Here is a 7,272-nt window from a genome sequence, read left to right as displayed (position 1 = left end):
GGGTGTTTAATAATCATTGCTGCATAGTGCATAGGCCGCTCCACTTTTGGCGGCGTTTTATTTTGGCAGCTCTTTTCATTTCAGTAGAAAATTTAATATTTCTTCTTTTTAGTTTTCTGTAACATAACTGCAAGTGGTACTAGAAATGCGTATAAATGTAATGATGTTTGCGTAGATGGATTTTAAAAATCTATTTCTTAAAAGTTGTCAAGTGTTTAAATCGTAAATTACAACGTCATGTGTAAAAACTACTAACTTTTTGAATGTATACTTTAACTTCTATTATTTTACCTCATAGAGCTTTAAAATGTAGTATGATATAAATAATAGCCTATGATTATTAATATTTTTAAAAGGAAAAATAAAATCATTAGTTGAAACACATTCAATATTTAACAGGAAACCAATTAAAATTGTAAATGATTATTTACCTCTGTTAAATCAGCAATCCAATTAGTGGAAATTAAAGTCCAGTTTGCTTTAGTTAGCTATCGGGCATTGAATAAACGATCTAGTCCTATTTATTACTCATTGTGTTCCATCTGAATAAATATTCTCAACAAGATGAAGTTCAGAAATCGAATAAAAAGCTTTCGTAAATAAGTTGGTTTCTTTTGTATACTGACTCTAATCAAATCTATTGTACAATTGTCGTATTTATCTATAAAACAATTTTAAGTAGCTATTTATTTGCTGAATATTCGTATTTCATTTCTCATCCAGTCGAAACTAATCTATAATGCAATATGGCAAATGTATGCAAATATCTTTTCCATTAACAAATTATGGACAATTACTCAGTAGCTATGGTAACCATACCCCCTCCCCCACACCACCATCCCATAACAACAACCACAAAGGGCATAACAGTAGCAGTGGGCCCCGATGGGCAACCATCACGACTAATTTAATTCGAATTCAAAGAGTAAACGTTTGTAAAACTTAATGTATATTATTGAACAATTATTTATGCATATAATTTAAATTCACATAAATATATTTTGAAATGTCAAAATCTATTGGTTCATAAATTAACACTGTAGGGCTTTCAAGATCTAAATGATTTTAAAACGCAATATTATAATACTCTTTAGCAATTTAAAAATAAATTGACAATTGTGCAGTGCTTATATTTCAATTAGAAGAAATACGTACTCACTAATATTGATGAGGGTGATTTACTTTGATATTACTATCCGTTTTCACATGTTAACAATGTTTTTGCAAGGCATAATATATTTATCATTATATATATTTATCATGTATTATATATTTATCATTTTGCTTTTGAATATATGTATAGGTTTAGTTTAAAGAGGATGCTATGTACAGGAAAAAGAAAATGTTTATGTTTTTAAATCGAAATTGATATGATTGGAGTTTGAATAGTTTATTACTCTTTTGTCTGTGTTTATACACTGTGTGCTTCCTTTTTAATCAGCTTCTGTATTAAACAAATAATATCTTCCTTACAAATATTAGTTTCTACTGACAGATATTTATTAAATTTTTCAATACATTTTTAAAATCAAAGCTACGTACCGGCGAGTTAGTAGGTATTTGTAATAAACGCAAGGAGATAAATTAAATCAATTTTACATCATTTTAATTCATACACACAAATAGATTATAGGGAGTAAAATTGTATTATTCGTTATGTTCAAGAGCTACTGTACCGACTGTCCTTATTGTAAAAGACACTAAATTAAACAATGGAGTTATGTGTATTAGTTAAACCCCATATTGAGAAGTAATGTTAACGTAGTATTTAGTAAAACCTAGGTACTTGACAATTGTACTTTTTTAATGTCAGGGTCCTCAGAAGACATAAATTAAATTTATCCAAAATCCTTCTGTAAATAGTTATGGTTGTGAAATAAAAGTTAAAGTAGCAAAATATTTTAAACTTAACTGTCATATATGCTACTTTTCATATGTCACAATATTATTACCTTATTTTAAATCAACATATTGCATTGCATAAACAATATTCACATTAATGGACTTCACAGCAAAACCTTTACAACGGAAACAAAACATTTGCTGATTGAACGCAGAATAAAAGCCGGAGGGAAATGAGTTTGCGAAATTAAAACGCTGCGAAATCGAGACAACTCGTTGTAAATGTATGAGCGTAGTAGCCAAAGTTGGTAACAAACCGACTCGTTTTGAAGCTGTTATCAAAACCGTTACTTTGTAACTTGGTGTTGCTTTCATGTGACAGGCTGTTATTTAATAGTGAAAATAGCATACAAGTTGTGTTCCGTTAATTTAATACTCGTAAAGTTTTTTTTAAGTACGGGAGTTTTGTAACATGTTAACAGTATGGTTTGTGCTGACATATTTTGTTCGTGTTAAAGGGTAAAGCATATTTTGTATCTTTGAATTCAGAATTATGTATGGATGTATCTATATTCAGAATAATTAATAAACTGACATATATAATGTATTAAAAAGTGTCTTTTATTGCTTGCTTAAGTTTGTTTTGAAATCAATCAATTTATTAGTTCTGTTCTCTCCCCCGAGGAAGTATATTTCTAGGGGTACGTTTAAAGTAAGATGCAATGATTTATAATGTTTTTCATACCAAATTGTCGCATGTATATGTGCAAAAAGCAATGATAATCAAAGAGAGTTACTTAAAAACACTAGTTTCATTGAAATCTTTTTATTTTACTAATATGAGACCTGAATTTAGATTTTTTTATCAATGTATTTGATCATCGAATACTTATGGAACATTGCTACAATTGGAATAAAAATGCATCCAAACAAATACACTGTAAACAACTAATTAATTAGAACATTAATTAGTTAAAGGAACTTAGGCCGAATCCTAACAGAAATATGAATTACGTTTAAGTGTACTTTCTAATCACACAAACAATACCCTGCGAAAATCTCGCTCATTAGATAAAGGTTAGTTTTCTTTAGAACCATTGCTCTTTGAACTTTAAAAGATAGATTTGCATCACAAAATAAAACAAAAGTTGAGTCACTAAGGGTTTAAAAGAGGTTGTTACCTCTAGTTTTCTCGTCGTTGCTTCATTTTAATCTAAATTAAAACATACCTCGTCTTGCAGTTCAAATAAATAGTGTATTTTTCAATCCACTACATGTTTCGCCATGTTGGCATTTTCAAGTGGTATACACAGAAACATTGAGACTTGAAACATTATAATATCCGAATTGGACTCGTCAAATTGTAGAAATTTACATATAAACACAAAACTGTACATACATTTGACACATACGAACGAAACATTATCATGTAGGCCTACATGACATGATAATGTTTCGTTCGTACGTGTCAAATGTATGTACAGTTTTGTGTTTATATGTAAATTTCTACAATTTGACGAGTCCAATTCGGATATTATAATGTTTCAAGTCTCAATGTTTCTGTGTACCACTTGAAAATGCCAACATGGCGAAACATGTAGTGGATTGAAAAAGACACTATTTATTTGAACTGCAAGACGAGGTATGTTTTAATTTAGTTTATACTAAGCAGTTCAGGGGCTACAAAATGGAATTTAATTCATTTTAATGACTTTTACTAAATGTTATCCTTATCAAATCATTTAAAATCAATTTTTCTCTTACCCGTCTATTTGTAGAACAGTTTTTAATGGGTAGTAAAATATAGTAACCAAGCATATTAAAAATGTGCAGCAGCAGTTAACGCTAATACGCCTTCAACACGAAACAATAATGTAAGTAGTAATAGTAATGTAACGTAAATTCTTTAAGAGTATTCGAAAGATCGTCCAAATCCCATTATTTATCTTGATAAGATTTATTGATCGGAAAACTAAGTAGTCAATATTATTATTGGTAATACTATTATTACCAATAATATTATTATTATATTAACAATAATATCATTGGAAATGATTTTTTTGTGTACTGAATTCAATTCACGCAGAAACATCAGGATAAAACGTTATAAGGAAAATTGATCATAATTTTATTTTAAATTAATTTGAGTTTGGATCCCATAAATATGATGGATACTAGATTTTCTCTATGAAATATACAGAGTGGCCAACTTCAACCAGGACAAACTAGGACTTACCAACATTTTGATATTTTAAATTATTTATCTGTGTTAATTATTTTTTTTACATGGGTCTCTTCTACTTAAACATGCATACACATTTTCATAACGATCAGTTGGAACGGTACAAACATAAAATGTTTATGGAAAAAAACACAAAATGGCGGATATTTGGTTAACGAAGCGATTTTGGAAAAAGTTTCATACTTAATATTCTCTTCATTTTGACCTATAGAGTCAATTCCTAGAGTTTAATTGTACCAGTTGATGGTAGGCACCCTGTATATTATCACTAAAGTTGATTTTTATTTTATTTTATGACCAATATCTGTGGAACGCTTATAGTAATCCTGAAAAAGGCACTTTAAACATTTTATGAAATTAACACGAGACTCAGAAATTTACACTCAAAAGACAAAAAAATTCTTTGCAATGATGGTGGTCTGAATTACTGTAAAACGTTGTCAGGTTTGTCTTGACTGTAGTTATGTTCACAGAATATGTCAATCCATTAATGAGAAAAAATTATTTTGTTTAATTTAAATGATGGAAAACTTAGATACTTTAATCCAGGGTACTTCATTAATTCATATAAACACGATACCATTTGACTTTCCCAACATCCCTCTTTTATTACCAGTATTTTGGCCGATTATTCTAATAGTCGATTTTGAATCGTTGTTGAGTTATGTGTCAAATAATAGTCTGCTACTGGCGAAGCATAGTGTTGCAATCATAGAAGCTAATTAATCAACACAAATACCCTGATCCACATGCCAGGTAATCACAATCAGCTTGTTTGGTATTGAAATTGTACCAAACAATAATATACTGTAGCATTAGTGAAGTTACCTCATGTACTTAACCGATTAACCTTTCTCAATAATCAACATTATGATTTAAAGTTATACAATTTAACGAGGTGTAAAATAACTAAGATTCTGTGAACAATCAAATTATATTACGATAGAAAAAAAATAATAAATGTACAAAACCTTAGTAAATATTTTTTCTTGTTATAAATTAATATTGTTTTTTTACGAATAGTAAAGGTACAAATCATTTTTTGTAAATAAAGATTGGGAAAATTGTTGGTGAAAAAAATGTTACATGCAAAACGCCTACGTTTAATTAATTTATGCTAAAATCCAAAATATTGAAATCACATGTTTGAGATTTCCAATATAACTTCTGATTTTAATTGTAACCCGATCGATAACAATTTACTATCAATACCCTAATAATGTTATCTTTGTATGCTGTGTGTTTTCATGTGTTCAACAAAGTAATGTTTAAATGTACAAGAATATCAAAAGTTCAACTGCAAACTTATCAATCAATCAATATTTTTATGTAATATGTTTTCCATTTTTTTACTTATCTGTGTTATTATTATTTCAAATTTATTTATTAAAAAAAAAATACTTTAACCTAAGCTAAAACAGGGAATAAATTACAATACATCATTTATTGTTTAACCGCGAGTATTGTTCATTGTTTAGCCACAAAACTGACATCCTTTGTGTCTTGATTGGTTTCATGGTTGGTCGGATTTAATCCAAAAGCTCTCCGTTTATTGATAAATACGCCATTGTTTCATCCAATCGCTGCAACTTTGACTTTTCAATATGTGTTCATTATTTTAATAAAATTCTCTTCAATTGTTATAAATTTAAAAAATAGAGTTATCTAGTAAATAGAAGGTCGACGGTTCGTTCCCTAGAAACTGTTGACTGTTGGAAAACTGGACCTTTAATATAGCCTGTTTATAGCTAAAATTCAACCCGGTGTGATTCGGTACAAAAGGAGTGTACTTTTAGTAAAACATTTATGTTTTGTTTTAATCTTATAAAAGGAAGATTAGGTTTCAATTATGTGGACAAACCACGTTCATAACGATAAGTGGAGGATTTAAGGAACAGTTGCAACTGTATAAGATCACTATGAAAAGTAACGGTTTCCCAGAAAGATTACACAAGACCGTTTTAGGAACGAGTACTTTATTTATTTTTAGCCTATATACATACTTTTAGGGATACATTTAAATAATTTAAAACTAATATCTTCCTGCAGTTATGATATTAAAGCACTGATAATTTAAAGTTTAATATTTATCATTCTCGTACCATAACGAACCATCGTCAGCTTTGTTATATGGCTGCATTTGCTTCGTAAGAATATCAATACAGCGAATCCTACTACATTAAACTAAACCCTCTCAATTACAAAGTGGTTAAACCCTTTAATCATCATATTAATCGAACAAGATTAATTTTAGACTACGGGTTAATTTAAAAAAATGCTTAGTGCTCTGTGCTCCTATATGATGCACCTATGTTTGAATATTTGTTTTTTCTCTTAGACAATCTAATAAATTGTATTTTCAATTAGAAATTTTGTTTTAAAACTGATATTGGACTGTGGATTTGGCTATTACGATTAACCAGGTATTTATTTAATTGACAAATTAAAAAATAAACTAAAAAAATTAATAAGCCACTCTAAATAGCGACAAAGTATTTGAAAACCTATTTCAGCTATCTATACACAAGCGCATGTGCCACGGGTGAACAGTGTTTATAATTTTCATACAGTTAAAAAAAAATAACTGAAATCAAGTATTTTACCCTCTATAATTCATTACCATTGCTAGTCATAAGTTGTTGGTTAGTAGTGCATGATACAAGTTAGTGGATATAAATAAATTTTAACAAGCACTATTTTAATCAAACTATTTTAAATAACTGTTACAGTTACAGTCACCTTTATCTTTTAAAATAAATAAAAATAGCAAGTGTAAGATTTTGAAGGGGCCAATGAGAAGGCCAGGACATGAATGTTGACCAGAAAGTCGATAAGCAATAAATCACATCCTCCATCAACGTAAAGTGTTGTGCTTGTCACTCCTTCTCCATTGATATTGTGGCAAACATATTGTAGTAAATATATTGTGGCAAACACATTGTAGTAAATATATTGTGGCAAACATATTGTAGTAAATATATTGTGGCAAACATATTGTAGTAAATATATTGTGGCAAACATATTGTAGTAAATATATTGTGGCAAACATATTGTAGTAAATGTATTGTGGCAGACATATTGTAGTAAATATATTGTGGCAAACATATTGTAGTAAATGTATTGTGGCAAACATATTGTAGTAAATGTATTGTGGCAGACATATTGTAGTAAATATATTGTGGCAAACA

The sequence above is a fragment of the Macrosteles quadrilineatus genome, unplaced genomic scaffold, assembly GCF_028750875.1.
Source record: "Macrosteles quadrilineatus isolate MER2022 unplaced genomic scaffold, UCM_ALF_1.0 Scaffold_2__2_contigs__length_208266976, whole genome shotgun sequence".
Lineage (NCBI taxonomy): Eukaryota > Metazoa > Arthropoda > Insecta > Hemiptera > Cicadellidae > Macrosteles > Macrosteles quadrilineatus.
The sequence above is the reverse complement of the archived record's forward strand: the minus strand, read 5'-3'. Positions refer to the sequence as shown.